The following is an 18889-nucleotide window of genomic DNA, read 5'->3' on the forward strand; positions in this document are numbered from 1 at the left end:
GCTTCAGTGAGAGACTAATCCACCCTCGCTGTGTGAGGGAAAGGTTTCGTAGGTCTTTCCTTCCTGCTGCTGTCAGACTTTATAACAAACACTGTTAGTCCTGAACACTCGCAATACTGACCTAACCTAATACTGATGTGCAATTCCGTCATATGTGCAATTGCTGTTGGAATCCATGTGCAATTCATGTGCAATTACTGTGAAATTCATGTGCAATCTATGTGCCTTCATGACACATATTCATGTGCAATTACTGTTGTGATCACATGCAATGGTATTTATGTATTTATCTTATTATCTTATCTCATCTCATCTCATCTCATCTCATCTCATCTTATCTTATCTTATCTTATCTTTTTTACCATTAAATTAGCTCTTACCTTCTCAAATCCTTCCCATATGGTCTAGCGGTTAGGATTCCTGGCTCTCATTCAGGTGGCCCGGGTTCAACTCCAGGTATGGGAATATCTGGTCTGTCCTTCTGGAATACTTGTAGCCACATTATGTACAAGACTCACCGTGGTTACGAGTACATTCAAGCTAGACGGAGGTGAAGAGAGGCATAGAAACTTGGCATCAATTTGGGCGCAGCATGCGGAAGTTTGTAATCAACCTTCAGCTTTTCTATGCATCTATAGACTAGCAGGTTGGTTGGTGTCCCTCTAATTGCAATAAGAAATGAAGAAAAACTCTGGATTCAGAGCGCTAACCGCTATACCGTTGAACCACACCTTTCTACAGGATGTCCTGTTTTGAAAATAAGTATGACATTTGATCATTGGGCTATATCAAAGAGAGCAGCATTGAAGTAGGCAAACTTCTGCTTCATGGTTTCATTGTGTGGTGGTCATCACATCTGCCCTACACGCAGAAGGTCTTGGGTACAACATTCAGCGAAACCAAACATGTTACCAAACATGTTCATGCGAACAATGTTCCAACGAAAGCTTGCTGTTTATGTTTTATAGATCCTTTCCAGGCCATTTATGTCCTGATCTCGCAAAATATCCAATCGACCCAGCATTCCTATTCATTGTATTTTTGAGCAAAGACTAACATTCAGGTACACATGCCGAAACCCGGGATTGAACCAGGAATAACGTAGCGAGAAAATGAACTAGTTCTGTGTGTCCTTTTTTCTTTTCTTTTGATTAAACATAAAACAATACAGGACACGACCAGGGAGCAAAAATCGTAATTAAAAGAACTTAATAGTTACATAAAACATATCATAACATGACATAACATAAAAACAAAATCACATTTAAATGAAAATAGGGGGCCTACTTGGTCCAAGTCAATCAAATTAGTGCTTATCCAAATTAAGCCTGAATGTCACTGTTTTCCATTCATCCAATGTCTAATGTCTGTTACTATGTCAGTCAAGTCTTTGATCGTTGGCGTGGTTGGTGTCGAGCATTTCTTTGTGATGGCCTTTTTCTCTACAGCCAAAAGTATGTTCCAAGGGTATCCATTTATTGTGTCCATGGCAGGAGTGTTGAGGCCCAAGTACATAGTTTTAAATTTGAGTGGGATGGCAAAGTGTGATAAAATGTGAATATATGATTGTATTTCTGTGATGTATTTTATCTGCATAATAGTGATATATTATCTGCATCATTAGTCTAAGAGAAGAACGGGTGTGTGAGAAACTGGATTTGTGAAGGGGTCGTAAAGATGGCCAAAGGATGTTTACCCGAGGGGGGGTGATAACCCAGAGGAGTCTGGGTAATGTTTACCCAAGGCTTGATCTCTACGGAAAAATACCAAGTGCCTTGATGTGAGGCTGACCAATGAGAAATGTGACCCGCCTATTCCAGAATATCTAATAAAACCAACCAGCATGGGAAATAACAGGGTGAGACGCGGGGGTGAGACACAGGAGGATCACGTAAGCTGCTTACAACAGCTTGCGTGATCAGTCCCCGCGTTTTCTCCCATGCATGCCATACAAATGTCTGATCTTTCTGTGTCGTTTCATATTCTAAGTTGAATTGTGTTCTCTATGTGTTAAGGAATAGCATCGGGTGTATGTCTCATTTCTTGACATTTTCTGGTCCTATCGAGCCGGATGACAAGCAGCCCCTTCGCGGAGATTGACGGGTGAATCGGTGAAGTCTGTGCACAGCTGAAAGAAGTCCACTTTTCCCGTGGCCGCCCATCGCACCTCATTCTCCGCCAGGAGAGCGCGTCGTTTCGAAGCAGCAGGAGAACACAGGCGACAAAGAAGGTCAGACAAAATTTTGTGTGTGAAAAAGAGTTAGCCATAAAACGTTTTTATGCATTAGTTTGATATTTACTGGAAAAATATTGTAGGCTTATGGACGAGATAAGTTTCTCACATAAAGCAAGGCAGTTAGGTATTACTGAGGAAATACCCAGTTTCAAATTACTGAGGAAATACGCAGTTTAGGTATTACTGAGGAAATACCCAGTTTAATATTACTGAGGAAATATGTGTGAATGTAAGCGCTGTGCACGAGCGAAGTAAGTAAGAGAGAAGTGTGAATGTGTGAATGAGGATTAATAAGTGATTAACTAACGAGTGTGAGAATCACAATTAATCAAGGGTCACAAGGCGTTATTCTGAGAGATCTAAAATTTGCAGTCACGGGTGAATCTTAAACACCACGTTTATGTCCGGAGGAATCTAATAAGGAATTTTCTCTAGAAGCTTGACATTAACCGTGACTGTAAAGCAAGTAGCATTTCTCTCAGACGACCGAGACCACACAATGCCAGAATTATCACCCCAAACTGTAAAAAGACAAAGGAAAAGTTATAGAGGATTTTGGAGGGAGACTTCCAGCGTGCTCAGATGACGTGGCAGAGAGGGGGAGATAAGGGGGGTCAACAAGACAGGAGAATGGGGAGAAAGCACTCAGAGGACGCTCTGAATGAATGAATTAGGAACTAAACTCAGCTGTTTTAAATTTTAGTCTGTAGAACAAATTTAAGGGTTTTGTTTGATTGACAACAATCAATTATAAAGATTTCATTAAACTTGATAAGAGATGAAGATGAATTCAGATTTTTATAGATGGCCAATATTTTGGGGAATGTGATCACAGACAGGACACTTCCTGTCCCCGACATAGATGACAAAAGTTGTGTTTTTACGGTATCGTGTTTTTTTGAGTGCACAGAACAAACCTACGTTTTGTTTTGTTTTATTTTTGGATTTGACAAAAAATATTTTTTGGACTTAATGCATGACTAGATCAAAGTACAGGACGAAAAGACAGAAGTGTTTTTAAATTTAGAATCAAATGCAGGCACAGGCCTGGTGTGATAATGTGGGTAAATTAATGACTACTGATGTTTTTGGACAGTAGAATGGGCAGTAAGTAAAGTGAAAAGTTATATCAGTAACTTATTTATTTGTATTATCATGAGGAAACCTCGTATTGCGATGTAGACGTAAGTGAGGGAATAAGTTAAATAGTGACGTGCCAATGTCCTCCTTGGAAAGACATGAATGGGTCATTAACTAAAGACAACAGGACACCAAGTCATAAAGATAGTCAGAGATAAGGGGCTATTGACTGGCAAAGAATCTGGAGAGGACTCAGGATGGAGCAGATGTCGTTATCTTTACGTATCACAGTGACAATTAACAGCAACTCCACCTCAGGGGGGGTTGACGTGATGGGTAATAGGAAAAGTTAAAATTAACAGGGAAAGAATTTGACATTCTAAAGTAAATACCTGAAGGATTGTTGAGATTCAATCAAGAATTGAATAGATTTAAATAAGACAATATCATCTAAATTTAGACGCTATAGAAGTTATGAAAACCAGTGATAATAGGACTTAAACATTATAGGACTCAGGACGGAGGCAAGAGATGGTTAGACTGATAAAATGACGTGCCTTATGGATAAGGGGAAGGTTTAGAATCATTTTGATTGTTAATACACATATAGACTTGCTAGAACAAACTAATACACAATGTTTGTAAAGCACCACATGAGCAGGTGTGAGAGATTGAGTTTGAATCTCACCTGAAGCACATATAAAAGATTAGCACATATTACATTAGATGTGTGACTTTATGCAGGCCACACAAACAGAGGAGATGTGAAATTATTAATTATGTGAAGAATTCTAAGTTGTGAACTGACCCTTATGGCCAGCTCAACGGGGGAATTATTGAGATAATTATTATTGTTTGATGTATTTGTAGTTGTATTGCACATACACACACACATACATACATACGCGCGCACACGTGGACAACCAAACATTTAGAGTTTGAAACTTTTAGAGTTTGAAACAAATGGTGGTAAAACAGATTTACAAGTTACAGATCGCAGAGGCAGTGTCGGATTACAGACACACAGGGTGGGGGCCCAGCGCCGTGGAAGGGGGGCTCAGCCAGGGATGTGACCACTGAACTGTGAAAAGTCAAGAGGTGACATTGCGGAGTGGAGTGACAGACGCAATTCCATCTCTTCCTTGATTACATCCTGGATTAGTGAACGTTGTAAACTATCTGGATTATTGAATTTTGGTTAAATGTAGAAGTTTGAGAAATGGGCAAAGCCATATCTCAAAAAGGAGGGCTATTGTACGTGTAAACAAATATTCCGAATCAAAAATTACTAAAAAAAAAATTGTAAACAAGAAAACTGAAATACACTGAATTGTCGAAAAGACTTTATCACCGCAGAGAACGTGTTGGAGATGTGGTGTTTACAGAAACGAGCCAAGTGGACGAGCAAGGTGGACGGAGCCACATCGTGTCGTCCTCACACCGACCATTGGAGGGACGAGAACATGGGTGCTCTCATGGGAAAGTGAGAGAAATGTCTGGACAACACAGCGGCAGATCCTTAACATCGCAGACGCAGGACTTTGTTTGTATTCTTCGTTTCTGTATGCAGAGACGACAGACAGATTCGTGTAGGCAAAGTACTATACTCTGCTACGATGAACGAGAGCCAGAGGCTACGGTGCGCAGAGTACCATACTCTGTGAAAAAGAATCAACGAGTTATCATCATCAAGTGATGACGGTAATATGGGTGCTGAACACCTGTATTATGCACCGGACAATCGGGACAATCGGGACAATCGATCAACATACACAACTGTGTATACCGGGAAATGAAACATACACAGACCTGGAATAGAGGGAAGCAAATAAGTGATCAACTTGAAAGGTTATGAAATGCATGATGTGTAATAATGTACAATGTATAATTGACATGACAGAGGCTGAAGAAACACAATGGCATATTATACAGCCACTGTTGTTTGCACGAACAGAGTGTATTTTTTATCTGCTACAACATAACTACATGTAATGTTAATGAGATTATGAATTGAGATGGGAAATGTACCAGTTCATATGTGTCATAGGTGTGACCGAAGCGAGCAGCGGGAGGAGGTCTCTTAAGAAACCAAGCAAGGACGTATGGTGATGTGGGGACACTTGTGGGACGTTGTGCCTATGTATCGCTTTTGTGATCAGCATCACCCAGAACCATACCGCAGGGTCAAGGGCGAGAGGTTAGTGGACAATCTGGTCCCAGTAGCACCTGATACTACGTATTTGATTCTATTGGGGTGTCCAGAGAGGTCCCTGACGAGTCAAAGTGACTGACCAGAGAGCAGCGGGTTTAAGGGCTTTCCGCTTGTACTTCTATATTTCCCATCACACCGCACAAAATATAGACAAGATAAATTGTCTGTTTGTCAAATTACAGAGATTGACCAATCTGACTCAAAATTTAGGACAGTAATGCTGTAGAAATGTTGTGGGCCGAGAGAAAAGAAGTGTGTTCAATGTTGAGAAATGTGCATAGACTTTTTGAGTGTAAAAGTGTCATTTTAACACCTATATGAAAGACATGTTGAAAACTGAAAAGAGTAATGTGTTTGGCATATGAGACAGTAGACTAATGCTTTGATAAACAGGAGGGAAATGTGATAAAATGTGAATATATGATTATATTTCTGTGATGTATTTTATCTGCATAATAGTGATATATTATCTGCATCATTAGTCTAAGAGAAGAACGGGTGTGTGACAAACTGGATTTGTGAAGGGGTCGTAAAGATGGCCAAAGGATGTTTACCAGAGGGGGGGTGATAACCCAGAGGAGTCTGGGTAATGTTTACCCAAGGCTTGATCTCTACGGAAAAATACCAAGTGCCTTGATGTGAAGCTGACCAATGAGAAATGTGACCCGCCTATTCCAGAATATCTAATAAAACCAACCAGCATGGGAAATAACAGGGTGAGACGCGGGGGTGAGACGCAGGAGGATCACGTAAGCTGCTTACAACAGCTTGCGTGATCAGTCCCCGCGTTTTCTCCCATGCATGCCATACAAATGTCTGATCTTTCTGTGTCGTTTCATATTCTAAGTTGAATTGTGTTCTCTATGTGTTAAGGAATAGCATCGGGTGTATGTCTCATTTCTTGACACAAAGTCAAAAACAGTCTGCAGTGCCCTGTGAATTTCAGTCCATTATTTTTGAGCAACAGCACAGCCCCAAAACACCTGATAGTGGTTTGCCTGCTGGGTTCTCCAGCAGTTAGCATTTCCTTGTGAATAATGGGCACTTTGACATGGTGTGGTGAAAAAACATATTTTTCCCCTTCAGGCATGTGATTTTGTGGTCTTCCTTAGGGCTGTTCCTACATTTCCACACTCTTGGTCAGACAAAACCAGGTTAACTTCTCGTTCCCATTGGTTTAGAATATACTTAGCAGAACGTTGTCCAGATTACCAATGCATTGAGATCATTTAGAAATGATTCCCCTCGCAAGTTCTGATTGATTGGTTTCAACAAAGATTACTGTCAGAGGATTATAGTGGTCATTTCTTTGTTTCATTTCTTGCTTATAATAAGTCCTATAAAAGTCCTGTCTCTCCAAGTCAAAGGATTCCTTCAACACATCAATGCTTTTCATTTGAGTTTCTTTTGCAATGCGGTGAAACGTTTACGCCTTTTGTAATCCAGGCGTTGAATCATAAGCTTGGTCATAAGAAAACCAACACCAGATTTTAACAGCTTTGTTTAGTTTGTATGCTTTGGTTGGCTCCTTTCAGGGGGTAAGCACAGATTTTACCCAAAGATTCTTCTTGTTTCTGCACTTTTTCAAAAGAGTAACGCTGCTCTCGGGGCACTCAAGGTTCCACCGAGATTTGAACTCGGATCGCTGGATTCAGAGTCCAGAGTGCTAACCATTACACCATGGAACCGCAGACTGGTCATTGGAAGGATAACTTTCATCCAAATCTATAAGTCTTTACATCAATCATCCCTTGCCAAAAAAATGAGAAACAAGGAGTGCAAACAGTGCAAATAATCTTGATGTACAGCAATACTTTTCCCTCTCTTAATGCAAAGTGTAGCAGCAGTAAACTTGAGGGGGAAAGGTATGGGTTTGAGGGCTCTTCTTGTGGGCTTTTCTGTCCTTGTAAATATTTTTCAGAGTAGGCATTTCCTGTTTACTAAACAGGCCCTTTGACCAAGGAAGCCGCAGCGCCATAATGATTTCCTGGTTTCCTTACATAATTAGATAAAGTGGTTACTTCTGGGATTGTATTTCTTGCTTGCTCTGGCAAGGTGCGCAGTCGTCCCTGGGTGGGCTCCAACCACCAACCTTTCGGTTAACAGCCGAACGCGCTAGCCGATTGCGCCACAGAGACGAGAATCTAGGCATATCCATAAAAGACTTGTCCCTCTAATTGCAATAAGAAATGAAGAAAAACTCTGGATTCAGAGCGCTAACCGCTATACCGTTGAACCACACCTTTCTACAGGATGTCCTGTTTTGAAAATAAGTATGACATTTGATCATTGGGCTATATCAAAGAGAGCAGCATTGAAGTAGGCAAACTTCTGCTTCATGGTTTCATTGTGTGGTGGTCATCACATCTGCCCTACACGCAGAAGGTCTTGGGTACAACATTCAGCAAAACCAAACATGTTACCAAACATGTTCATGCTAACAATGTTCCAACGAAAGCATGCTGTTTATGTTTTATAGATCCTTTCCAGGCCATTTATGTCCTGATCTCGCAAAATATCCAATAGACCCAGCATTCCTATTCATTGTATTTTTGAGCAAAGACTAACATTCAGGTACACATGCCGAAACCCGGGATTGAACCAGGAATAACGTAGCGAGAAAATGAACTAGTTCTGTGTGTCCTTTTTTCTTTTCTTTTGATTAAACATAAAACAATACAGGACACGACCAGGGAGCAAAAATCGTAATTAAAAGAACTTAATAGTTACATAAAACATAACATAACATAAAATAAAATAAAAACAAAATCACATTTAAATGAAAATAAGGGTCCTACTTGGTCCAAGTCAATCAAATTAGTGCTTATCCAAATTAAGCCTGGATGTCACTGTTTTCCATTCATCCAATGTCTAATGTCTGTTACTATGTCAGTCAAGTCTTTGATCGTTGGCGTGGTTGGTGTCGAGCATTTCTTTGTGATGGCCTTTTTCTCTACAGCCAAAAGTATGTTCCAAGGGTATCCATTTATTGTGTCCATGGCAGGAGTGTTGAGGCCCAAGTACATAGTTTTAAATTTGAGTGGGATGGCAAAGTCAAAAACAGTCTGCAGTGCCCTGTGAATTTCAGTCCATTATTTTTGAGCAACAGCACAGCCCCAAAACACCTGATAGTGGTTTGCCTGCTGGGTTCTCCAGCAGTTAGCATTTCCTTGTGAATAATGGGCACTTTGACATGGTGTGGTGAAAAAAACATATTTTTCCCCTTCAGGCATGTGATTTTGTGGTCTTCCTTAGGGCTGTTCCTACATTTCCACACTCTTGGTCAGACAAAACCAGGTTAACTTCTCGTTCCCATTGGTTTAGAATATACTTAGCAGAACGTTGTCCAGATTACCAATGCATTGAGATCATTTAGAAATGATTCCCCTCGCAAGTTCTGATTGATTGGTTTCAACAAAGATTACTGTCAGAGGATTATAGTGGTCATTTCTTTGTTTCATTTCTTGCTTATAATAAGTCCTATAAAAGTCCTGTCTCTCCAAGTCAAAGGATTCCTTCAACACATCAATGCTTTTCATTTGAGTTTCTTTTGCAATGCGGCGAAACGTTTACGCCTTTTGTAATCCAGGCGTTGAATCATAAGCTTGGTCATAAGAAAACCAGCTCCAGATTTTAACAGCTTTGTTTAGTTTGTATGCTTTGGTTGGCTCCTTTCAGGGGGTAAGCACAGATTTTACCCAAAGATTCTTCTTGTTTCTACACTTTTTCAAAAGAGTAACGCTGCTCTCGGGGCACTCAAGGTTCCACCGAGATTTGAACTCGGATGGCTGGATTCAGAGTCCAGAGTGCTAACCATTACACCATGGAACCGCAGACTGGTCATTGGAAGGATAACTTTCATCCAAATCTATAAGTCTTTACATCAATCATCCCTTGCCAAAAAAATGAGAAACAAGGAGTGCAAACAGTGCAAATAATCTTGATGTGCAGCAATACTTTTCCCTCTCTTAATGCAAAGTGTAGCAGCAGTAAACTTGAGGGGGAAAGGTATGGGTTTGAGGGCTCTTCTTGTGGGCTTTTCTGTCCTTGTAAATATTTTTCATAGACAAAAGAGTAGGCATTTCCTGTTTACTAAACAGGCCCTTTGACCAAGGAAGCCGCAGCGCCATAATGATTTCCTGGTTTCCTTACATAATTAGATACAGTGGTTACTTCTGTGATTGTATTTCTTGCTTGCTCTGGCAAGGTGCGCAGTCGTCCCTGGGTGGGCTCCAACCACCAACCTTTCGGTTAACAGCCGAACGCGCTAGCCGATTGCGCCACAGAGATGCATATCCATAAAAGACTTGTCCCTCTAATTGCAATAAGAAATGAAGAAAAACTCTGGATTCAGAGCGCTAACCGCTATACCGTTGAACCACACCTTTCTACAGGATATCCTGTTTTGAAAATAAGTATGACATTTGATCATTGGGCTATATCAAAGAGAGCAGCATTGAAGTAGGCAAACTTCTGCTTCATGGTTTCATTGTGTGGTGGTCATCACATCTGCCCTACACGCAGAAGGTCTTGGGTACAACATTCAGCGAAACCAAACATGTTACCAAACATGTTCATGCTAACAATGTTCCAACGAAAGCTTGCTGTTTATGTTTTATAGATCCTTTCCAGGCCATTTATGTCCTGATCTCGCAAAATATCCAATAGACCCAGCATTCCTATTCATTGTATTTTTGAGCAAAGACTAACATTCAGGTACACCTGCCGAAACCCCGGATTGAACCAGGGACCTTTAGATATTCAGTCTAACGCTCTCCCAACTGAGCTATTTCAGCTACTTTATCGAATAAATTAGGCAAGGGAGGGAAACGTGTGGCATAACGTAGCGAGAAAATGAACTATTTCTGTGTGTCCTTTTTTCTTTTCTTTTGATTAAACATAAAACAATACAGGACACGACCAGGGAGCAAAAATTGTAATTAAAAGAACTTAATAGTTACATAAAACATAACATAACATAACATAACATAACATAAAATAAAAACAAAATCACCTTTAAATGAAAATAGGGGCCTACTTGGTCCAAGTCAATAAAATTAGTGCTTATCCAAATTAAGCCTGAATGTCACTGTTTTCCATTCATCCAATGTCTAATGTCTGTTACTATGTCAGTCAAGTCTTTGATCGTTGGCGTGGTTGGTGTCGAGCATTTCTTTGTGATGGCCTTTTTCTCTACAGCCAAAAGTATGTTCCAAGGGTATCCATTTATTGTGTCCATGGCAGGAGTGTTGAGGCCCAAGTACATAGTTTTAAATTTGAGTGGGATGGCAAAGTCAAAAACAGTCTGCAGTGCCCTGTGAATTTCAGTCCATTATTTTTGAGCAACAGCACAGCCCCAAAACACCTGATAGTGGTTTGCCTGCTGGGTTCTCCAGCAGTTAGCATTTCCTTGTGAATAATGGGCACTTTGACATGGTGTGGTGAAAAAAACATATTTTTCCCCTTCAGGCATGTGATTTTGTGGTCTTCCTCAGGGCTGTTCCTACATTTCCACACTCTTGGTCAGACAAAACCAGGTTAACCCTTTAGGCGCCAGAGATTATGGATGAAATAAATGTATAAATAAAAAACTTCCTGAGATACAGAGAACTGAAGCCGGGGCACAGCTCTGGGTCGGCAGTGCCCCTGGAGGCCCGTAGAAGCTCCACACTCCAGTTGATTCTTGGATAAAAGTGCACCCAGCCGGTCTCGAACTCGCGTGAGGCGGAGCAGGGTTCACACACCCCGCACACGGCCAGACTTTGCCCGGCCAGGGAGCACCTTCTGCGGGTCGGAGGCTCCGGGTCGGAGCCCCTGGAGCCTGGAGCCCTCACTGGGCCCCGAACTCGGCTGCCGGAGGCAGTGCAGTGCCTCATGGATAAAGGTGCACCCAGCCGGTCTCGAACTCGCGTGAGGCGGAGCAGGGTTCACCCACCCCGCACACGGCCAGACTTTGCCCGGGGAAGGGCCACTCTGGCTGGGCATGGCCTCCGCTGAGCACCCCCTGGAGCCCCCGGAGCACCTCCAGAGCCACCCCCCACTCTCCCCAGATTCTGCCCGGGGAAGGGCCACTCTGGCTGGGCATGGCCTCCACTGAGCACCCCCTGGAGCCCCCGGAGCACCTCCAGAGCCACCCCCCACTCTCCCCAGACTCTGCCCGGGGAAGGGCCACTCTGGCTGGGCATGGCCTCCGCCGAGCACCCCCTGGAACCCCTGGAGCCCCTCCAGAGCCACCCCCCACTCCTCCAGACTCACCCCGGGGAAGGGCCACTCTGGCTGGGCATGGCCCCCACTGAGCACCCCCTGGAACCCCTGGAGCCCCCGGAGCACCTCCAGAGCCACCCCCCACTCTCCCCAGATTCTGCCCGGGGAAGGGCCACTCTGGCTGGGCATGGCCTCCACTGAGCACCCCCTGGAGCCCCCGGAGCACCTCCAGAGCCACCCCCCACTCTCCCCAGACTCTGCCCGGGGAAGGGCCACTCTGGCTGGGCATGGCCTCCGCCGAGCACCCCCTGGAAACCCTGGAGCCCCTCCAGAGCCACCCCCCACTCCTTCAGACTCACCCCGGGGAAGGGCCACTCTGGCTGGGCATGGCCCCCACTGAGCACCCCCTGGAACCCCTGGAGCCCCCGGAGCACCTCCAGAGCCACCCCCCACTCTCCCCAGATTCTGCCCGGGGAAGGGCCACTCTGGCTGGGCATGGCCTCCGCCGAGCACCCCCTGGAACCCCTGGAGCCCCTCCAGAGCCACCCCCCACTCCTCCAGACCCACCCAGGGGAAGGGCCACTCTGGCTGGGCATGGCCTCCGCCGAGCACCCCCTGGAACCCCTGGAGCCCCTCCAGAGCCACCCCGCATTCCCCCAAACTCAGTCTGGGGACGGGCCACTCGGGCTGGGCATGGCCTCCGCCGAGCACCCCCCTGGAACCCCTGGAGCCCCTCCAGAGCCACCCCGCATTCCCCCAAACTCAGTCTGGGGACGGGCCACTCGGGCTGGGCATGGCCTCCGCCGAGCACCCCCTGGAACCCCTGGAGCCCCTCCAGAGCCACCCCCCACTCCTCCAGACTCACCCCGGGGAAGGGCCACTCTGGCTGGGCATGGCCCCCACTGAGCACCCCCTGGAACCCTTGGAGCCCCCGGAGCACCTCCAGAGCCACCCCCCACTCTCCCCAGATTCTGCCCGGGGAAGGGCCACTCTGGCTGGGCATGGCCTCCGCCGAGCACCCCCTGGAACCCCTGGAGCCCCTCCAGAGCCACCCCGCATTCCCCCAAACTCAGTCTGGGGACGGGCCACTCTTCCCCGGGTTGCAGGCTCTGGGACTCCGGGGATGACCACCGGGGACCAGGCCCTCCCTTCGAACCCGGGGACCCACACTTAAGCACCCCCACACGGGCTACACACCCTTGGTTCAGCCCCCTGGAGGTCCGTGCCCTTGGTACTATACCATGGAAGTCCGTGCCCTTGGTACTCTGACTGGAGTACCAAGGGAACGGCCCAGCACTCACCACAGAGGCTCGCGCCGGCCCCGGCCCACCTTTCGTCCCCGGGTACCCACACTTAAGCACCCCCACACGAGCTACACACCCTTGGTGCAGCCCCCTGGAAGTCCGTGCCCTTGGTACTCTGAGCCACTTTAAAAGATAAAAAGCACCAGGACCCCAAGGCCCTGGCTCCCCTGTCCCCTACACCACACTTGGAGGCAGGGCCCTTGCCCTCCACTGGCTGCCCCCGCGCCCAATGTACTCCATAACCGAAGAAGAGAGGGGGGACCCGGAGGCCGGCCTACTAGGGTAACAGGTTTAATTTAGAGCCGGGGCTCTGGACCACAAATGCCTACAACCCCGCAGTGCGCAGGAGCCTTCGAAGCTGGATGAAACCAGAACGGGGCCCTACGATGGCGGTGACCAGCCACAGTTGATAGCAAAGTGAGCCCTGGACAGGCGCTGCATTTGACAAACTCAGAGACGAGGAAGGGACCGGAGTCGGACCAAATATATCATCTGGCGCTGTGTCCAGCGTGAGGGTGAGCCAGCGCAAATCAGGACCACAAATGCCTACAACCCCGCAGTGCGCAGGAGCCTTCGAAGCTGGATGAAACCAGAACGGGGCCCTACGATGGCGGTGACCAGCCACAGTTGATAGCAAAGTGAGCCCTGGACAGGCGCTGCATTTGACAAACTCAGAGACGAGGAAGGGACCGGAGTCGGACCAAATATATCATCTGGCGCTGTGTCCAGCGTGAGGGTGAGCCAGCGCAAATCAGGACCACAAATGCCTACAACCCCGCAGTGCGCAGGAGCCTTCGAAGCTGGATGAAACCAGAACGGGGCCCTACGATGGCGGTGACCAGCCACAGTTGATAGCAAAGTGAGCCCTGGACAGGCGCTGCATTTGACAAACTCAGAGACGAGGAAGGGACCGGAGTCGGACCAAAAGTATGCGCCGGCCCTGCCCCCCGCCCCGCGCAGAGCCATCGGACACGTTGAGGCTGAAGGGGACTGGCGCAGAGCCCTTGGGCCCAGGGGCAAAGCGCAGCCATCATCCTTCAAGCCGCGCCTCCTGCTGCGCGGGGGTGAGTGACAATGGGCCCGGACTGTGTTCCCACCGGACGCGTTGAGGCTGAAGGGGACTGGCTCAGAGCACCTGGCACAGGGGCTAAGCACAGCCATCATCCTTCAAGCCGCGCGTCCTTCAGTGCGGGGGTGAGTGACGGTCCCATCTCCGGAGACAAGGGGCCAGGCGCGGGGGAAGCCAGTCAGACTGACGCCCCGCGCCTGGTGGGACCTCTGTCTCGGCCTCGCTTCCAACGTGTCCGGCGTGAGGTTAGCCGGAGCAAACCACAGCCGCAAAATGTAAACAAAACCGCAGTGCGCAGGAGCCTTCGAAGCTGGATAAAACCAGAATGGGGCCCTACGATGGCGGGTCATGTGTGCCCGTCGACCAAGCTCCTTGTCTGGTATACATAGAACCATGATTTGTACCATTTTCATGGTTGATTCATGCTCACGCGAGTTCGAGACCGGCTGGGTGCACTTTTATCCATGAGGCACTGCACTGCCTCCGGCAGCCGAGTTCGGGGCCCGGTGAGGGCTCCAGGCTCCAGGGGCTCCGACCCGGAGCCTCCGACCCGCAGAAGGTGCTCCCTGGCCGGGCAAAGTCTGGCCGTGTGCGGGGTGGATGGCCCTGGGTCTGGGCGAAGCTAAGATCACGGAGCGGGTCACCTCCGCGTACAGCCCGTGGTCAGCGTGACACTGTGCTCTGCCCCGAGCAATCAGAGCAAACAGCAAGCTTCTGGAAGTGCCCGCGAGTCTGGTAAAATCAAGCCGAAAATAGACCCTCTCATGCCCGGTCTGAGCGGCGCTTAGAGCGCGGAGGAGCGCGGAGCGCGGGGCTCCATTCAGAGGCTCCGTGATCCGCCTTACAACCAGCTCTCACCTCCACGTACAGCCCGTGGTCAGCGTGACACTGTGCTCTGCCCCGAGCAATCAGAGCAAACAGCAAGCTTCTGGAAGTGCCCGCGAGTCTGGTAAAATCAAGCCGAAAATAGACCCTCTCATGCCCGGTCTGAGCGGCGCTTAGAGCGCGGAGGAGCGCGGAGCGCGGGGCTCCATTCAGAGGCTCCGTGATCCGACGCTCACCTCCGCACCTCCGAACCATGACTTGAGATTACGGCTGTGAAGGAGCCTTGGAAGCTGGATAAAACCAGAACGGGGCCCATCGATCGCGGTTCTCGTGTGTCCGTCAAACGAGCTCCTCCCCCGGTAGCCGCACAACCAGGAAATGTACCTGTTTCGATTGCGAAAAACGTCATTCTCAAAAACCGCCCGCCCGTCCCTCCCAGCATTACCATTTTGCACATCCCGCGTGAGAGCAGCGTAGGAATTTCTCGGGAGCAGCGTGATTTAGCCCGGGACTCTTGAGCTGAACGCTTATTTCCACGAGCCCAAAAAATGACTAAGTCCAACGGTATATAGTGTACTATTGCCGAAAAACGACAGAGTCGCTCGGGTATAGTGTACTATTGCCGAAAAATGACAGAGTCTTTTCAGGTATAGTGTACTATTTCGGTTTTTACTCTAAGTCCCTCAGGGGCATATGGTGCTATACTATGATGGTCAGATCACCTCCAGGCCCCAGGGGAGTGCTTTTCTGGGGGCAAACAGTGCACTGATGATGGGGGATTATTTCATTTTGCTCATTTTGGTGTTTTTTCACATTTTAACCCATTTTCACCCCTTTTGCTCACAACTTCATACTACGGCCCGGAAAAACGACAGAGTCCCTCGGGTATAGTGTACTATTGCCGAAAAACGACAGAGTCTTTTCAGGCATAGTGTACTATTTCGGTTTTTACTCTAAGTCCCTCAGGGGCATATGGTGCTATACTCTGATGGTCAGATCACCTCCAGGCCCCAGGGGAGTGCTTTTCTGGGGGCAAACAGTGCACTGATGATGGGGGATTATTTCATTTTGCTCATTTTGGTGTTTTTTCACATTTTAACCCATTTTCACCCCTTTTGCTCACAACTTCATACTACGGCCCGGAAAAACGACAGAGTCCCTCGGGTATAGTGTACTATTGCCGAAAAACGACAGAGTCCCTCGGGTATAGTGTACTATTGCCGAAAAACGACAGAGTCCCTCGGGTATAGTGTACTATTGCCGAAAAACGACAGAGTCCCTCGGGTATAGTGTACTATTGCCGAAAAACGACAGAGTCCCTCGGGTATAGTGTACTATTGCCGAAAAACGACAGAGTCCCTCGGGTATAGTGTACTATTGCCGAAAAACGACAGAGTCCCTCGGGTATAGTGTACTATTGCCGAAAAACGACAGAGTCCCTCGGGTATAGTGTACTATTGCCGAAAAACGACAGAGTCCCTCGGGTATAGTGTACTATTGCCGAAAAACGACAGAGTCCCTCGGGTATAGTGTACTATTGGCTGGAAGCTCGTTTTTTTTTTCTAAGTCCAGCAGGGGTATATGGTACTATATTCTGGTGGTCAGATCACCTCCAGGCACCAGGGGAGTGCTTTTCTGGGGGCAAACTGTGCACTGATGATGGGGGATTATTTCATTTTGCTCATTTTGGTGTTTTTTCACATTTTAACCCATTTTCACCCCTTTTGCTCACATCTTCAAACTCGGGCCCTGATTACAAGTTCTGACCAAATGATGACAAACACGGTATTTATTATGTATTTTTTTCATTTTTTTCATTTTTCCAACTTATACATCCATCATTGGTGCCAGGCAGGTTGTGGAGAAAGCAGTGAAGAAAGGAGAGAGCCATCACAGAAAAGATGTCCATCCAGGGTCAAGGTACCCTGCACTTTTACATATCCAAATGACAGCATTTAAAGTTTTTTAGCGTATGGTATCTCTCGTTGCATGGAACCGCACAGAGGCCAACGCCACACAGACGGCACCTGTACTTTGTTTGCCGCCTGCCTTTGGTACGAGAGCGGTCAGAGCACACGGCGCAGTCTGGACGTCCCTCTGCTTGACAAAGCCAATGACGCTCTGTGAGTCTCTGTGGCATTTCACCCTCCGGTCTTGAGCGCCTTTCTTGTTTTTTGGAGTGATCAGCCAGTAATGCATCAATAATGTTCTGAATGTAAACCTTTAAAGGTTTGTGTGGGCCTGGAGTGGATTTGGTGTATATGATGTGTGAGTTGACAATACTTATGCTTATAATGGCATTGAATATGCGATGATACCATTTCCGGGACCTGTGTGGAAAGAGGTATGTCTTCATCCTCTGGTCAGCAGTGTCCACTCCACCCATGTAGGCGTTGTACTGGTCGACACATACAGGTCTTTTGATGTCACGGAAGCCAGTGTCATCTGTCTTGGATCGGATCCTCCTCTGAACACAATCATTTCCATGGACTGTGGACAACATGGTGAGACGTTTAGTATCGTGCCAAGCACAAGCCAGGAGTTTTCCCTTTCTGCAAAAAACTGGGTCATCTCCTTTTTTCAGCTGTAAGACACTTTTACCAAGGCATTTTGGCATCCCCAACCTGGTAATCCTTACCGTCCCACACAGTCCAGTTTCCAAATCTGCTAATTCATTTGCAATTACAGGCGAGGTATAGTAACTGTCCATGTAAATCTCGTGTCCTTTGCCCGTAAAGGGAGAAACCAACTCACGGACAACTGCGTGTGTTGCACTGATGTTGCTTGCATTATTTTTGTACTGTCCAGTGTGCATTGACCAGCGCAAAACATACCCTGAACAGCTTTCACTCAGGGCATACACTCTATAGCCATATTTGTCAGGTTTATTCGGAGAGTAACATTTTAGTGAAGATATCCCCTTGAAAGCTATTGTCATTTCATCTAAAGAAAGCTCCTTGATTGGACTGTAAACTGCTGCAAATTTGGGAATAATCAAATCTATTATTGGGCGGACTTTGAACAGTTTATCGTGCCCGGGCTCGCCTGTTCTCACATAATCATTATTGTTGACAAAATGAAAGAACGAAAGAATGATTTCAAATCTGTTTCTTGACATTACATTTCCAAATCCAGGCGTTTGTGTAAGCCAAAATGTTCCCCAGTAATCCTCGATTTCAGGTTTCTCAACAAGGCCCATGGAGAGATGCAAAGCGAAGAAAGCTTTCATTTCGGTGACTGATACATCATACCACTCAAGAAATCTTGAATGTGGCTTCAGAATCATAGGTGCCATACACTGATGTGCATATCTATTTGTCTCATCAGTAATGAAAGTCCAAAACTGATCGGTCAGAAAGAGTGACAGAATATCAAATGGATTAGCATCCGTCAGATCCATCTCTCCTGTGTAGCCAACTGGGTCTTCAAAAGGTTTGATCCATGCCTCAAATACCTCGACCTCTCTCAGCATGTCCCAGCTCTCATCCACCGGGCAAGTTTTACTGCAGCCACTGGTTCCACTGGTTCCTCACCTCCGTCTGTCCTTTGCACCTGTCCGTTGTTTCGAAGTCCCTTCATCTCCACTTGGAAATCCATCGTCACTCTCGGGGAGATAATACCCTTCAGAGTCAGAATCTGCTGTAAATTGCATGCCACGTGAACTTCCTCCAGCCATTTTTTTCCTTACCGGATCTGCCCTGGATCATACCTGGCTAATAAAGGGAAGTTGCACCGAACCGACCAATGACTGAAGTGATTCATTTTCTACTATTATTTCATTAATTTCCTTGTACGGTAAAGTTGCATTTCTGCGACTTTGGCGCTTAAAGGGTTAACTAAACAGGCCCTTTGACCAAGGAAGCCCCAGCGCCGTAATGATTTCCTGGTTTCCATACATAATTACATACAGTGGTTACTTCTGGGATTGTATCTCTTGCTTGCTCTGGCAAGGTGAGCAG

General features: G+C 46.8%; 4 non-coding genes across 4 annotated transcripts; 1 reads left to right on the forward strand and 3 right to left on the reverse strand.

Moving 5' to 3' along the window:
- The first annotated feature begins 393 nt into the window (after positions 1-393).
- On the forward strand, positions 394-465 carry trnae-cuc (transfer RNA glutamic acid (anticodon CUC)). Its single transcript has one exon. It is a non-coding gene; the product is annotated as a tRNA-Glu (tRNA).
- Positions 466-7144: 6679 nt separating this feature from the next.
- trnaq-cug (transfer RNA glutamine (anticodon CUG)) lies at positions 7145-7216 on the reverse strand. The gene has a single exon. It is a non-coding gene; the product is annotated as a tRNA-Gln (tRNA).
- A 2071-nt stretch (positions 7217-9287) lies between these two features.
- trnaq-cug (transfer RNA glutamine (anticodon CUG)) lies at positions 9288-9359 on the reverse strand. Its single transcript has one exon. It is a non-coding gene; the product is annotated as a tRNA-Gln (tRNA).
- An 892-nt stretch (positions 9360-10251) lies between these two features.
- On the reverse strand, positions 10252-10324 carry trnaf-gaa (transfer RNA phenylalanine (anticodon GAA)). The gene has a single exon. It is a non-coding gene; the product is annotated as a tRNA-Phe (tRNA).
- Positions 10325-18889: the final 8565 nt, after the last annotated feature.

The sequence above is a fragment of the Eucyclogobius newberryi genome, unplaced genomic scaffold (genome assembly GCF_026437365.1).
Source record: "Eucyclogobius newberryi isolate DKJ021-1_F unplaced genomic scaffold, fEucNew1.0.hap1 SCAF_83, whole genome shotgun sequence".
NCBI classification, from domain to species: Eukaryota; Metazoa; Chordata; class Actinopteri; order Gobiiformes; family Gobiidae; genus Eucyclogobius; species Eucyclogobius newberryi.